The sequence below is a fragment of the Diceros bicornis genome, chromosome 3, assembly GCF_020826845.1.
Source record: "Diceros bicornis minor isolate mBicDic1 chromosome 3, mDicBic1.mat.cur, whole genome shotgun sequence".
Classification (NCBI taxonomy): Eukaryota; Metazoa; Chordata; class Mammalia; order Perissodactyla; family Rhinocerotidae; genus Diceros; species Diceros bicornis.
Window position 1 is genome coordinate 79,392,931 of NC_080742.1, and position 16,744 is coordinate 79,409,674.

The 16,744-nt window shown below is 41.1% G+C and overlaps 1 long non-coding RNA gene across 2 annotated transcripts in view; it reads right to left on the reverse strand.

Annotated features, from left to right (window-relative positions):
- LOC131397364 (uncharacterized) overlaps nucleotides 1-16,744 on the reverse strand; it is a 203,941-nt gene that overhangs the window by 123,248 nt on the left and 63,949 nt on the right. The window contains exon 4 of one of the 2 annotated variants that reach the window (XR_009216750.1): nucleotides 8,786-8,951. The exons of the other annotated variant lie outside the window; for it this stretch is intronic. This is a non-coding gene — a long non-coding RNA (uncharacterized LOC131397364). The remainder of the gene's footprint in view (nucleotides 1-8,785; nucleotides 8,952-16,744) is intronic. 2 annotated transcript variants of the gene reach the window in all.

Below are 16,744 nucleotides of genomic sequence, written 5' to 3' on the forward strand. Positions count from 1 at the left end.
GGCATGCCAGGAGGCTTCATGAGGGTTCGTCTGATGGTCACATGGAACCTCTGGCCAGCCCTCTGCTCTTACTCAACTGTGTAATTCTTTCTGTCCTAAGTGACCCTTCCCTCCTAAACAATCTATTCCGCATCCTGCAGGTTTTAAGGATGTGTTTTATTTTTTTCTTCATTATTCTGTTGATTGGTATTTTTACTAAGTAATACAAGCATATAGTTACAAAGTGCAGAAAGAAAATGGTATACAGTGAAAAACTCATTCTCTGTTCTACCTCTATCTCCCTCTTGTACTATTTCCCTTCCCAGAGGGAACTATTCTTACTGTTTCCTGTGAATTCGTCCAGATTATGTATTTTCTAACATAAATGTCAACATAAATATATCCTGTTTTGCACAAAAGGATTCATTTCCAATATTCTGTTCTTTCCTCATTTTAAAAAGCTTAAACATGTTTTTTCTCAGCACTCACTGTTACTAACGTTACTAAACACTTTCTACTCTAAATTGAGCAGTGACATTTACTGTATATACAGGTGCTATTTAACAGTGTGTGTGTATCACCAACTATAACTTAAAGAAATATTCTCACCTTGAAAAACTATCTGTACCAATTTTCTTTCCCACAATTAACTTACTATGGAACACTAATCCTCAACAGATAGTTGGAGGACATGCGTCTTCAGAAGGAAGGATCATAATCTTGAGTGGGAAGGGCATGAAAGCGCAAGCTCCCAGAAATTCTGGCAAGTCCTCCTGGGCAGAGTCCCCCATCCCTCACTTGTGGAAAAATCACTGCATTTAATGAGAAGACTATTTGAAGAAAGCTTCTAGTGCAGCACTGTTCAACAGAACCTTCTGCAAAATGGCAATGTTTCATATCCACGCTGTCCAACACCACATCGACCAGCCACAGGTGGCTAATGAACATTTGAAATTTGGCTAGTACAACTGAGGAACTGAATTTTTAATTTAATTTTAACTTAAAACAACCATATGTGCCTAGTGGCTACCATTTCAGACACTGCTGGTCTACTGAATAGTGGGTAAACAGAAAAAGATTACAATCCCTGTTATAAAACAGGAACAACAGGAAATATTGTGTGTATGAATATGTATGGAAAGCACAGTAGGTTACACTCAAGCTAAATCTCCTAAATCTTCTTTCTTTACATACCCAAGGCCGAGTGGACTATTTCCAAAAATAATTTGTTTAGTTAAAGTTGGAACAAACATTAAGGATATGCTGCAATTACCTCTAAAATCTGAAATTAAAATAGTTTTAATTTACTAAAACTCTATGTTTGATTATGTACTCTGTGTTAAATTTTCCTGGCATGGTGTTACGTGTGGATCACACTAAATTAACAGTTTCTCTGTTAAGTGAAAAAAACAAATTGCAGACGCGTATGTACAATATTATGCCAACTGTGCATATGTATCTGCATGTATATATACATGTTTGTATATGAGTAGAATTCATCTAAAACAGTGTTCAATGGCACATTCTGTGATGATGGAAATGTTCTCTATCTATACTGCTCAACATGGTATTAACTAGTCATATAAGGCACTACTGAGCACTTGAAATATGGCCAGTATGACTGAGGAATTAAATGTTTAATTTTAATTAAATTTAATTTCATTTTACTTAATTTCATTTTACTTAACTCAAATTTAAATAGCCACCGTGGCAAACGGCTACCTTACTAGATGGCACAGGTCTAGAAGAATAAACCTCAAACTGTCAAATGGCTCTCTCGAAGGGATTACGATAGGAGGGAAGAAGATAAACTTTTACTTAAACTTTATACACCACTGTACTGCTGGATTTAATTATTTAGTTTTGTACAATTGGCACGTACAGCTTATTAAACAAATAAATAGGAAAGGAAGTTGTCTCAGCTTGCTCGGGCTGCTATAACAAATTACCATAGACTGGGTGGCTTAAACAAGAGAAATTTATTTCTTACAATTTTGGAAGCTGTAAGTCCAAGATCAGGGTGCCAGCATGGTGGGATCTGGTGAGAGTTTGCTTCCTTCTCTTCCTGGCTTGCAGACCACCGCCTTTTCACTGTGTCCTCACATGGCTGGGGGTAGGGAGTGGGGTGGGTTCTAGTCTCTCTTCCTCTTCTTACAAGGACACTAATCCCATCATGAGGACCCCACTCTTACAACTTCATCCAAACCTAATTACCTCCCCAAGGCCACTACCACCTCTCACCGGGACCACATCACGCTTCTACTCTTGGCCCCCACCTCCCACCCCTACAGCATCCAAAGTGACCTTTTAAAATTAAAAGTCCTACCACATCTTTCCCTGTTCAGAAAGGCTCTCCATGCCACTGGGAATCAAATCTAAACGGCCCACCAGAGCCTATGAGGGCTTACACGGACCGGCCCCCCAGCACCTCTCTTTGTGGGCCATTTTGCTCCAGCCATGACACTGAGGCAGACAGAGCTGTTCCTCTGACGTGGTGAGCAGAGTCTCATCTCAGGGCCTTTGAACTTGCAATGCCCTGTGCCTGGAATGCTCTTCCTCACTTCACTCAGTGCTACAGACTGAATGTTTGTGTCCCCCAGAAATTAGATGCTGAAGCCCTAATCCCCAAAGTGATGGTATTTGGAGGTGGGGCCTTTGGGACATGATTAGGTCATGAGGGTAGAGCCCTCATGATTGAGATCAGCACCCTTATAAGAAGAGACACAAGAGAAATGATCTCTTTCTCTGCCATGTGAGGACACAGTAAGAAGGCAGCCACCTGAAACCAGGAAGAGGGTCCTCACCAAGAACCCACCCACGCTGGCATCCTGATCTCAGACTTCCAGCTTCCGGAACCATGAGAAATAGATGTCTGTCATGGTAGTTTTGTTATAGTAGCCCAAACTGACTAAGACACTCAGGTCTTTGGTTAAACATCACCTCCTCAAAAGACTTGATGACTTAGCTAAAGCAGCAGCAGGCCTTCCATTCCCCTTTCTCCCTGTCCTTTTTTTTTTTTTTGTGAGGAAGATCAGCCCTGAGCTAACATCTGTGCTAATCCTCCTCTTTTTGCTGAGGAAGACCGGCTCTGAGCTAACATCTATTGCCAATCCTCCTCCTTTTTTTTCCCCAAAGCCCCAGTAGACAGCTGCATGTCATAATTGCACATCCTTCTAGTTGCTGTATGTGGGACACGGCCTCAGCATAGCCGGAGAAGCGGTGCGTCGGTGCACGCCCAGGATCCGAACCCTGGGCCGCCAGTATCGGAGCGCATGCACTTAACCGCTAAGCCACGGGGCCGGCCCTCTCCCTGTCCTTTTACTCAGTTTGACTTTGCTTCACAGCACTTATCATCACCTGGAATTGTACCTTGTGTTTATTGGTGTACTGGGTGCCTCCCACCCCAGAACAAAGCTCACAGTGGGCAGAGGTGCTGTTTTGTGCCCTATTAGATCCCCCGCCCTCAGAATGGTGCCTGGCTCATGGTAAAGCTCAATAAATATTTATTGGATAAGTTAATAAATAGTTCTCATAGAACAGTCTCTCAGAATAACCTGTGAATTGCTTGTCTAGAGTAAAACAATAAAAACAAAATGAGTCCAAGTGGGAGAGAGGGTAGGAACTATTATGACCAGAACACAGGAAATCGAAGCTCTCTAAAAAGAAGTGGAACTCAGTGCACACCAGTATTCCAGGCCCAGCCCAGGACGTAGGCAGCTCAGGCTCCTCAGAAGGAAGAGGTGCTAGTTTCCAGCCAACTGTCACAGATAAAACCAGACTATTACAATTAGACTATTATCTGCAGTGATCTATAAAGTAGTTCCTACTTGCCCTCTATGATAGATAACTCTTTTTTTCTCTTTCTGATGTAAGGCACTTAAAATTTCAAAACCATGGTGAAGTATTTTAAGGTGTAAGTTTGAAGTTGGCTGTTAAGAAGGTAACAGGGGCAAATACAATATTTTGGTGAGAATATGTTACTACATGAGAATCACAGTGACAACAAATGCACTATAAACTGAATAAAGGCAGTATAATTTTCAGGCAGAGTGAGGATACTGCCATCCATCAACCATACTGAAACCAAAGGAGGAATAAAAACACCACAACACAGCACTGTTAGCTGGTTAGTTCTCCAACTCCTCACTGTAAGCTTAAAGCTAATATTCGATACATAAACAGTGCATTATTGTATCGTGAATTCTACTGCTTATGGTCCGCCCTTTGAAAGAAGCAATGTGGGAGAGCAGAAAAGCTGTATTCACAGTAGCTCACTAAGAGCATGAGCTTTGCAGCCCAAACTCTGTATTTCCACTGTGTGATTTGCTTTAAGCAACTCTGAGCAAATGATTTCACTTCTCAGAGCTCGTTTCCGCCTCTATACAATGAGGATAGTATCAGCAACCTTACGGGGATTTTTAAGATTATATGAAATTATGTCAGTAAAATGCTCAGCATAGAATAGTCTTTATCATAATATACTGGCATTACACATTTAGATGTTCCTCCCTCCTGATCACCTGAAGGGCAGCACTGTGTCATTCTCATAATCTTTTGCATCCTAAATGCCCAGCTCTGGAACAAAATAATTAACAAATCCATGAATAGTATCTACTAAGTGTTCATCTTTTTGTGTGTGTGAGGAAGATCAGCCCTGAGCTAACATCCGATTCAAATCCTCCTCTTTTTGCTGAGGAAGATTGGCCCTGGGCTAACGTCCGTGCCCATCCTCTTCTACTTTATACGGGATGATGCCACCACAGCATGGCTTGACACGCAGTGCATCGGTCCGCGCCTGGGATCTGAACCTGCGAACCCCGGGCCGCCGAAGTGGAGCATGCAAACTTAACCCCATAAATGTTCATATTTTTATGTGAAAGCCAACCACAGAGATCAGACAAAAGAAGACAAGAGGAAAAAAAATAATGCGAGCAGGAAGGAGCTGCGCAGAGGCAGCAGGTAGGAGAGGCGGCATTTACAAGGAGCAAAAAGAAAGCGAGCAGCGACCCTCCAACAGCAGACCAGAGAATCAGCACACGGACCCTTAAAACTGAACAGATCTGAGGTTTACTTGGCAGAAGACGGAGCCAAGGCTCTCACCTCACTGCACCTCAATAATCTGCAAAGCCACTGGTGAGCCCCACTGAAGACAACACTTTTAGACATTGTAATAATAAAACTGATCTACCTGGGAAATTCCTGCCCATTTCTAATATGAAAGATGCCAATCAAACTTTCCCCTGCACATATGCAGAATAAACCCTCGGGGACTATTTCTGCAGAGTGTAGAACCATCTAGCAGCCCAGGGAGATTGTTACTGTATATGGCTTGGCACAGCACCTAGCTAAGATCAGAGAGTGAAGTCCTGGGGCCCCCGCAAGCGCTCAACACACAGCACAAGAGCCAGGGGCCTGCCACCCTACAATACAGTCCAATATTCCTCCAGCAGAAGGCAAAGAACACAAGCATAGAAATGTTTTGCTGTAGTTAAAAGAGAAAACAAACATTTGTACTTGCCTTTTGCCAGAAGTCAGTTTGACAGAGATGAAACCAACAAAGACGACTAAGACAGTACAAAAGGTAGAAAAACACCCCAGGAGGTCATCAGGTCATGGATGCCAAGGGACAGAGAAGGCTCTGTGGCAGGCGGGACAGACAACCCTACTGGCAGGAGTGTATCATCTGACGAGAGTCAGCAGGAAGGAGAAGCATCGTAAGTTTGAAGAGTGGACTAGCTTAGCAACAGTCTCCATGAAGAATCAGGACGACAGCTAACCAGAATAACTCGGTGCAAGTGCTGTGCAGCGCTGGGGCAACCACCTGAATTTACACGAAAAGGCACCCACCTGCCCGCTGGAGGATCTTCTCCAGCACTGCTCAGCAGCCCAAGGGCGAGCAAAAGGACACAATGGTGAGGAAGTGCAGGGCGAGACAGTGATTAAAACCTGGACCATGGATTCTAAGTTGGATCAGGAGGGAAATGAAGAGCACAGGAGTCGGCAGACTAAAGGCCTCAGTGAGATCAAAGGAGAGGTAGGGTACACTCTGCGGGACAGGGTGGATGGACAGGAGAGTGTGTCAGATGGGGAATTTCTGACTTACTGATCTGAGCCATGAGTAGACCAGTTCTACACAGTGGGGAGCTGGGGCAATTTGGGGAGAAGATCACAGGTGATGAGAAACCCCAAAACCCATGCACAGTCAGGGAAACAGGTGGGTCATCTGATGAAATTGGGGCAGGGCGGAGAATAATGAGGCAGTCATCAATGATAAGAGAGGGTAATGAGCAAGTCAGCAGACAACGGTTACAAGGGAGGCAAAAGGCTATACACATGGCAGATGCCCAAAAGAGCAGGGGTTGTAACAGCAAGGTGGCGAAGAAAGACCTAGTGCAACCGTGCCCAGCATGGGCACCACCAATCCCACCTTCTGAATAGAAGGTTTTATATCTCTGTAATGATAAAACTAATCTACCTAATCAGGTAGCTCCTGCCAATACTTAATCCGAAAGAAATCAATCTTTTCCCTGCATTTATACAAAAATAAATACTAGTAAACTATTTCTAAAGGTTACTATAGGCTTCCACAGATAAAATCTTCAGTGATTGGGAAATCCATATTAGAACGTTCAAAGGGGTCAAACATTTACCCACATGCTGACAGAAGATAAGTAAATTAATATTTCTATTAGATTTTTTTAAATGACAAGTTTTTATTATATCTTATACCAACTGGAAACAAAGTTTTGCCTCAAAATTGGAAATCTATTTCCTTGTCATTTACATTGAAGATGTAGGGATCTGGTATATTTTTACCATCTCTCCATCTTCCAATATTTTGTCACTGATTCAAACAATGAACTCATTTATGATGCAGCCTTTGATGTTACTAAAGAAGTATTTCATGGCTCTTCTCCTCTGAATAGACTATTTAGAGGTGCTATTCTTATAACGGTATTTATTTGCATGTCTCTCCTTTTGGACTTGTCAGCACCTTTAAAATAGAGACTAGGTCTTCATCTCTACCCCCAATACCTAGTATACTAATGACTGCAAATAGGAGACATTCAATGAATGAATGCATGAATCAATCAATAAATCAGTTTTCATCTCACAAAAAAATGTGAAACTTCAGTTATTAAAAATAATAAATCAAAGCATTACCTTATTCATAACCCACCTTGTTTCAAAATAATTTAAGGCAGTTCATAAACTACAGCTTGACATTTCAAATATGTAATTAAATGAAATAAATTAAAATGAAGGGTAGAAATGCATTATTGATACCACTAAAAAGTCATTGTCAAAATGGACTTCTTAAGAATTAAGTACACTGGGCTGGCCCCGTGGCTTAGCGGTTAAGTGCGCGCGCTCCGCTGCTGGCGGCCCAGGTTCGGATCCCAGGCGTGCACCGACACACCGCTTCTCCGGCCATGCTGAGGCCGCGTCCCACATACAGCAACTAGAAGGATGTGCAGCTATGACATACACCTATCTACTGGGGCTTTGGGGGAAAAAACAAATAAATAAAATTATTAAGAAAAAAAAAGAATTAAGTACACTTATATGCATTTTGACTGTAAGAATTAGCAAATGTTCACTTTTGCTCTAGGGGAAAAAAAAAAGAGTCCAGACCGTTGGCTCTAGACCAGGATTTGCCACCACAATTTCTTCCATGGATCTAGGAACCTAGGGAGGAGGAAAAAACCATATAACAACAAAGTTCACCTCACTTAATCTGCCACATCTCTGCAGCAGGAGAGTCTCAAAGTTATTGGCGATAGAAGGGAATCAACGAGAGCATCCAAAAGAAAATCACGTTAAGGCTGTAAGCTCCGAACGTTCCTATAATGCCCACAGGGGCTCAGAGTGGGGAGGTGGCTCCTCTTGGTCTCCAGGAGAGAACGGCCATTTTCTATATTTCATCTTATGTTTACCATTTCTACAGAACACCTGATCTAGGATCATAACATAACCCTATTTAAAATCAGCACTGCTAATATTTTAATATTTTGTTTTTTTTCAGATTATTTCTAACACTATTGAAAATGAGTCTGTCACATAACTAGTAGGACTTGCCTCTTTCACTGGTGAATGAAAACAAGCCACCTTATTCATTAAAATAGAATTTAATCAAAGTCCATGTTAAATAAAGTCTGGGAGTGTTAGTGTGTCACAGAGGAAGAGAAATATTTCTCATATCCTTACAGCTATCCAAGTGGAAACCTATATAAAAAGGATGAGAGTGAAGAGTTAGAGGAAAATCTTTAGCAGATCGACGGTGTGTCTACACCTCGATTCCGATTCACGGACGGCCTTCCACACTGCCCGTCAAGCCACAGAGCAGCACATTTCAGCACAATCTAAGGTAGACTGAAACAACTGAAGCATTGGGATAAATATAAATACCAGCAAAAACACTGAAAGACGAAACAAATGACTAATAAACTTCTCTTTTCCACATGCTGGAAACTCTACTGATGACAACAAACTCAGATACAGGCACATGAAAAGATTTTTTGCTTTTCCAAATAACTTCACAGCTAAACGAAATCACCTCAAGCAGTAACTTCTCTTTTGCTTTCCCAAATAAGCCAGCATTTATACATATAAACATTCCCATCAGAGAGTGTTAAAAAGAGAAGGATAAAGCATCACACACACACACACACAAACATGTCTTGACAAGTGTGTTTTTCTACAATTGTTAAGCTTTTTTACCTACTTATTTTAAGTGAAAAAACGAAAACTGAGGTCTCAATCTGACACGGATTGCATTTGAGGATTAAAATTTTCAAGTACATACCTCTTAGTTCCTCATCTTTTAATGACTGCATACATGGTTGCCTAGGAAACCTCCCAACCGAATGAAGAGGCTCAATGAACTCTCCTCTCCTTGCCTGCAGGTATGACTCACTACCTTCGCTCCCACAAAGTCCTCCTGAGTTCTTAGAGGCAGATATTATTGCAACCTGAGTGATATTAAAAAAACAAAAGGAGAATAATTGTTTGTTCTGAATATAGGTTTCCAACAGGAGTAAAAGTTAAGGACAAGTCCCTGTTCACATCAAGTTTAGAAGAGAAATGCAAATTCTCAAATATGCCCATACAATCTATATCAGGTAGTCGTGGAGTGTTATTTTTATGGCAATATGTTGACATGACAGTGATTAAACATTGTAATAAAAGAGAACAGAGAAGACATTGGAACAGTAAGACCACCGAGACACCAAAGGAGAATATAGTCAAAGGGGTGCGACCCCCCCCAAACCACTGCAGACCTACCCTGAGGTCAGGTTCCCTGAGATTTCTTGCAACCTGGCTACACCTCTGCCCAGAGCGACACCACGACATCGTCCACCAGTGACAAGAACACATGGCACAGATCACCACATGCCATCAGATATGCAACCTGGGGCAAGGGCATCACTGAAGGTTCTATTTTAACAACAGCAGATGCACTGAAGGAGGCTGAAGCAGGTTCAGCCTGCAGACTTCGGAGGAAGGGCAGAATCTTACGCCATTACAGCAAATCAGAGCAGGAATACTGAGAACAGCCTCAAGGCCAGGGCCGAGGTCAGATGGTACAAGGTTCTGCAACTGCTTCTGGTGCCTCAGGACAGAGACGGGACCAGGCCTGGGGAAGGAGAGGGAGGGGTGACTGGGCCAGGGCTGGAGGCACAGTAAGCCCACCAGAAGGGCCTTGACTCCTTTCTCTGAGCTCTTATTTCAGTCTGGCTACTTCCTCTAACATTTTTTCATCATCATCTTAACATTATCACCATTTCTTTTATTGTGGTAAGAACAATCACCATTTAAATTTAAAAAGTCAAAACCAACTCTTCTAGAGGAAAAGCAGCTACCAACTTCCACCTCCACTCCCCAGTGATGCTTCCATCTCAGGGGTGCTCCAGGTGGAGGGGTCTGGGGAGAAAGGGGGCAAGGAAGAGACAGACCTGAACTCAAAGCCCTCATTCCTTTTTCCCTGGATAATTAAAATATTCTGCTAACTTCTCTCCCCGCTGCTCCAGCCTCACACTGCAGCTAATCCACTCTCCACACTGATGGCTGGGGTTTTAAATTCCCTCCGCGGCTCCCTACTGCCCTCAGGATAAAAATCCAAACTCTCCTCAGCCTAGGTTACAAAGCTCTTCACCACAGATCCCTGAAAATCTGACCGCACTCCATTGTGACCTTGAACCTATAAAAGAAAAACTGCCCCAAATCTTGTCTGGAACAGAACCAAGTTGCTTATTATATAATTCATAACATCCTAGTGGGAAGAAATCCACAGCATTCCAGATAAAACGCTTTTTTCTAACGCAATTTTCTAATGGACTTTGAGAAGATTAAGGCTTGTTCTGGGGAACTCATTACCTTCCCCCCAGTTATTGTCAACTACCAGTCAGAGTCTGAAGATTTTAACCCGATATTCTCTTCAAGGATGATTTACTCATTCTTTCTTCCTATGACATGTCCCTACCAAGAGTGAATCTTTGAACACACCTACCAGGGGCCTCTTCCCTTGCACTGCAAAACTATAATAAAACGTTGGCACGTGCTCATAACTAAACTATCTGAGAAGTTTTTTTTAACAAACCCTAACCTCACGCAGGTCCTACCACCCTGCAGTTTCCTTCATGCTCCTTGGTCTCAAGCCTCTATAGCCTTTGAAAACACAGCAACCTCCCCCAGGAGCATCCCGAGAGCCTGACATTTCCCTTGGCTCCCCTCAGCCCTCACTCATCACAACCTCCATCATCTCTCAGTTTACTTGTACCCATCCTCCCAAACCTCGGTCTTATGTTGGTTCCTCCAGAATGATTTGCCTTGAGTGTCTGGACTGCAGGCCCTCCCAGGAGCTTCTGTATCAGGGCTGTTACCACCCCACACTTATTTCTCTCACTCGACTGGAAGCTTACTGAAGACAGCACTGGGCCTTTTTATTTCTGTACTCCCACCTTATCAAGAACCTGGCTCACAATGATAATGTTTGTTGAATGAATGAATGTTACGGAGTCAACCTTCCAGGCAAAGGTGTTATATTTCCCTGTGCAACTCATTTTTAGATGCTCTGAGTTTGGACCCAGTCAAAATCAGCTGGGATAACGTGATAAAAAGACTGATGTTTCTGTATCTTTGTGTTAAGGAGAGAGACAAAGCTAAAAAAAATTTAGTGAAAGAGGTGATCACTGTGCCGCTTAGAAACCAGCCCCGAGATGCAGTCTGGTTCTGAAGACGGCCTCCCTCTGGGCTGAGGTGGACCTGGAATCCACAGGGCAGCCCACGCAGCGCTCTCCTGCAGACCCAGCACAGAGCAGGTACTCACGTGACCAACTAAAGTCCACTGAAAAGCACAGATAGGCCGGCAGGAGGGGGTTTCAATGTAAAATTTCCTGCAATTTTACAACCAGATGAAAAATACAGGGGATTTTAGAGAAGAAGCAAAATTAAGAAGGGAGAAATAAAAGATGGATAGCAATTTTAAAGCACCCTTACAGATCTAAACCTTCTCGGCACAAAACAAAAAAACTTTCATGAAAATATGTTAGGTAAATTTGGGGGATGTAAAGCCTTGAGGAGGAACCAGGAGAATTCAGGAGAAACTTTTTTTATCGTTTGTTGGCTTTTGAATGGAGGTGGGAAGACTTCTAAATGCCTTAAGGGAAAGAGGCTCTGTCTGCCTCCCGTTTCCTCTGATCTTTCCTATTTCTAGAGTGCTCTCCATACGAACCAGCCCACCAGGGTCTGGGCGTCGTACTGGAGAACAAGGTGGACGATGCCCAGGGACTCTGCTTTCTGTGTACCAGTTCCGAGTTTTCCTAATTTAAGAAAACTTCCATTTGGTACTTAACTTTCCAAGTGTCTTGCACAGTGGCAGAGTTGATGGTAGGCTCCTGCCTACTGCAGGGGGTTTTCACATGTTCCCAGAGGACAGGGTCACAGAACAAACAGGACTGTAAATACAACCCCGTCCCTACAGAAGCCATGGTGTTCAAGCTCAGGAAAGTACAGGGCACAGCACAGGCGGTCCACACAGAGGTTTTTCGACTGACTTTCTCATAGTATACCAACTACACACGACACGTCACGACTCTTCATCCTGGTATATTTTCCCAAAAAAGGCTCAGCATCTATCATCTTTTTTTACTTCAAGACCTTAGAATCTGACCTGAACAGTAACTGCAGGAAGCATACCTGCCAGATCTGAGCTGTAAAAATACACCTGACACTGAGAACGACGGACGGGGAGCCTGCAGCTCACCGAGGCAGCTCAGTTAGTGCGGGAGCAGGCGGGGACGGGGGCTCCTGTATCTAAAGCTCTGTCAAGTTTCCTTTACTTACCACAGAAAAAAGAGCCAGTATATCCAAAGATCTTATATTTAATAAACCTTTAACCTACCCGAGAACAAACTAATTCTTTGTATTTCATTTTATAATGCTCAGCCTTTCTCATTCTTGCACATCTACTTAGAAAAAAGAATGAGTAATATTAAAACAAAGCAACAGTACACCGAACAGCCCTCACACAACCGAGACACAAAACCTCGGCAGTCCCAGCCTACATTCTACACGTATGTGAAAACTTGAAGAGCGACTATTATAGAACACATGGGAATCCCCCACATGAATTTAAGAATCTTTCGACTGACTGAAAGTAGAATTGAGAGGCCAGGGAAAGGATTTCCCCTGCGGTTGATTTAAAACATTATTCTGTTTCTGAGTTGTCATACCAAGTGACCATGAAGTGAGCAGAAGTCCTTTTCTTAAAATGTATTTTTTGAACATTTTTCCTAGTACTGGATTCTAAGATTGACTTAAACACAAAATACTCTATAATACACTCAAAATAATTTCTTAAATAAGTTCACAATAATAAGAAAAAGGAACATGAAGTTCCAATGTTCTGAAAATATACTTTAACCAGTGTCATTAACTTTAACGAAACATTTGCACTTAGGGATGAAATTATACGTTGCAAAATGGGTCATTTTCGGCATCATGAAGTTTATCACAAGTTTTTTTAAAACAGTAAGTTCCCTAGAGCACATAAAATGATGCTGCAATGAACAAAAACATAACTTATATATATCAGTTCAAGAATATTCCTATTATATGCTAAAACAATAGTATATTATTCCTCTTTCATTCTTATTTAGAAATGGACTTGAAGTGGAAATGTAAATAAAGTCATTTGAGTTGAGGGCAAAAGAGTAATCAGACAAAAAAAATCAAATTCATTGAGAATTTCACCCACAAACAACACGACAACAACAAGCCATTTGTAATCTGGACTCCTAAGGTTCAGCAACTTTACAGGTAACAGGCATGTGGCAAGCTAAGCATAATAGGGCAAGCCCTATTATGACGTCAGAATAGGTGTCAGAGAGCTTTAAAACTCATAAATCTTTAAGATTTTTACACATAGAAAGATTTCCATTAAATTAATTAGAATATATTTTGGTGTTTCCCAGATAAGCTTCACTATGTATAAAATATTCTTATGCTCAACTTTTTTCTCCAACAGTAAGAAAGGAATGAGGCTTCCTTATGTTAGAAGAATGACGTACGAGCTGTGCAGCCATAGGAGCAGAACGGAGCAGCCCATGTGCTACAGGGATGTACTGTACAAGGTAGGAGATTTTAACACAAAACCAATAAACCAAACATGTGACGAGTGGAAGAAAGATTCAACACAGCTACTAACTACTGCAAATCCTTCTTAGACCTAGGCAATTTCTGTTTATTCTTAAGGCTTTAAACACAAAATATATACATTTGGAGTACCAAAAAAAATAAATAAATAACAAGTGTGGTTTAAAGATAACAGGGGACAGATAAACAAGACAATTAACAAAACTCTTAAATTGAGCCTACACTGTGCTTAGCGATTTGCTTCTAAAGAGTTGAGCATGGAAAAGGAGTGGGGAATAAATGTACAGTGGAGAAAAGACAAACCCTGCCTTGGCCAGGAAAGCAAGGTTAACATCATCATGGATAAGTCACGATGAGAGCATGCTCCCTTCATACAATGTGGTGACAATGTCATTCACCCTGTGGTCTTCCGCTCAAAAACCCATAACCCCAGCTTAATAATCAGAAAAACACAAGAAAAATCCAGACAGAGGGACATTCTACAAAAATATCTGGTCAGTATTCCTTAAAACTGACATCAACATCAAAAAGAAGGAAAGTCTGAGAAACTGTCACAGACCAGAGGAAATTAAGGAGACATGATGACAAAATGTAATGTGATATCCTGGGTGGATCTCGGGTCACAAAAAGGACATTAGGGAAAAACTAGTGAAATCTGAATAAAGCATGGATTTTAGTTAATAGTAACATACCAGTGTTTGTTCCTTAGTTGTAACAAATGTAACACAATAATGTAAGAGTGAGCAATTGGGGTAACTGGATGAGGGACATATGGGAACTCTCTATTATATTGGCAACTTTTCTTCAAATCTAAAATTATTCTAAATAAAGAGTTTATTTAAACTTTTAAAAACTGAGTCCACAGCACCGATGTACGGTGCCTCAGGTGTGAGCTGCAGCCTTGGTGACACCAGTGAACACAGGCTCGGATCCTGACCCCTCTGTACGCTGACCAACACACACTTTGGCCAATTTGGGAACCTAAGATGCCAGGAGACCACAGATGGCGTGCACGTGACAAGAACAAACATCTCTGAAGTGCCTAACAACCCCATCTGAAGTGAAAAATAGGCAATTTTATGCAAGAAAAAGACAAAGGCTAAACGGGTTGGCCTGGTGCCATCAGTGCTCTGTGAAAACGCATGACGATCCAGCCTTCATACTCCACTTAGCAAATACCGCTGCCAGAATACAAGCACGTGTGAAAAAGAGGGATGCAGACTTCCCTACATACCCGTCAGGATTGTATCCTACTTCCTTACCACGAAAAGGTAAATCAGAGAAGAAGAAAGGGCACAGAATTCCTTTACAGATTTGTGGGAGAAAGGCCATGTGAAAAAACACTTCTCTGACCAAAGAGCACATAAATTATTATCTGTTTTCAAGAATCTGCCCAGTGTGGGACTATGTGGCACCATGTGAGCCATGATTTGTAAGGAGGAGGCAACGCCTTTGAAGTGCTGCTCAATATAGAAAAACATTTTGTCTTTACAGAATAAACATGTGGCATGATTCTGTTTGCTGCAATGCATTTCTTTAACTGCCTTGAATTTTAATCGAAAAAGAAATCTGGGGTTTTATCTTCTCTAACCAGAGAGTTCCAGAATTTATAAATGAGATGAATATGCAGTGCTCATTAGGTCAGAAAATTAAAATATAAATGCCTTTAAATTTTTTCAGAAAACTAACACTGTCAATCAAAATTGTAATGGTTGTAGGGAAAAGGTGACCAATTATTTAAAGTTCATCTGAAAAAAAAATAGTGCAGAAATAGCCCAGAAAAATCTCAAAAAATAATAATAGTAATGACGTTGATGAAGGGGGTCTTGTTCTACCAGCTCTAATAATTGAAATAGCGTAGTGTAGATCTAGAATAGACAGATATATCAATGGAAAAGAATAGCACATTTGAAAATGAAACAAACATTAAAAATTGATTCATTTATTCAAATATTTATTGAGCGCCTACTATGTGTGGGCACGGTTGATGGTTACCTGACGGTGAAACAAAAAAGGCAAATTAAGTCAAACCAAAAGGACAAAGTATGCAAAAACAGGCTAACTGCATGGGAAGAAAATAAGTCAGATATTTTTCTCACATATTACACCTGAATACATTCCAGATACATATTTAATTACATAAAATATCCTAGTAGTACTAGAATAAAACATAGGTGAATATTTATATATAATTTTTAATGGGGAAGATGTGAGTTCAAGAAGAATCATTGTGAAATATGTTGATCTAAATGTCAATAGGGGCATGGTTAAACAAATCACTGTCTAGCCAAGTAATGAGTGGTTATGTAGTTATTAAATTTCTGATGAGGAAATTTATTTATTAACATGCAAAATGTCAGTATTTAGTGAGAAGGTAAGTTATAAGAATTATGTGTACAGTAAAAAGACCTAAATATAGATATTGAAGAAGAAATAGACAGGAAACATCTATTCTGCAACGATGTCAATTCTCTTCAAGTTAATCTATAAAGTCAATACAAGAACTCAATCAAGGGAAAGTTCTTCGTGGAATGTAATGCTAAAACGCGTATGGGAAGAGCAAAAGGCAAAAAGTAGGGACAATTTTGAAGAAGAACAGGAGAAGGGAGGATTTACCCTACCAGACAACAAGACACCAGGAAGAAATAAAGACATAATAAAGAAAATGTGACACTGAAGCAGGGAAAAAAGAAATAGACCAGTGGAACAAAATAAAGAACCTAAAAAAAAACCTACACAGATGGAAACCTGACGTGATAGAACGGCACCGCACATCAGTGGAGAAAAGATGCACCTGTGAATAAATGTTGCCGTGAAAACTGGGTGTCCATAGAAAAATAAAATGAGGTATCTACACCTCACAATAAACACACAACTCCATTTTGGACGGACTGCAGGTAAAACTGTGAAAAGCAAAACTATAAAACTTTTAGTAGAAAACAGAGGAGAATGTTTTTATATGACCTCAGCCTAAGGAAGAACTCTTCAAATAAGACATAAAGAAACAATGCCAGAAGGAAAAGACTGATTAAATTTGATTGCATTAAAAGGAAACTCCTATTCAACAGAAGACGTTATTTTAAAAGTACACAATCAAGCCCCAAACCAG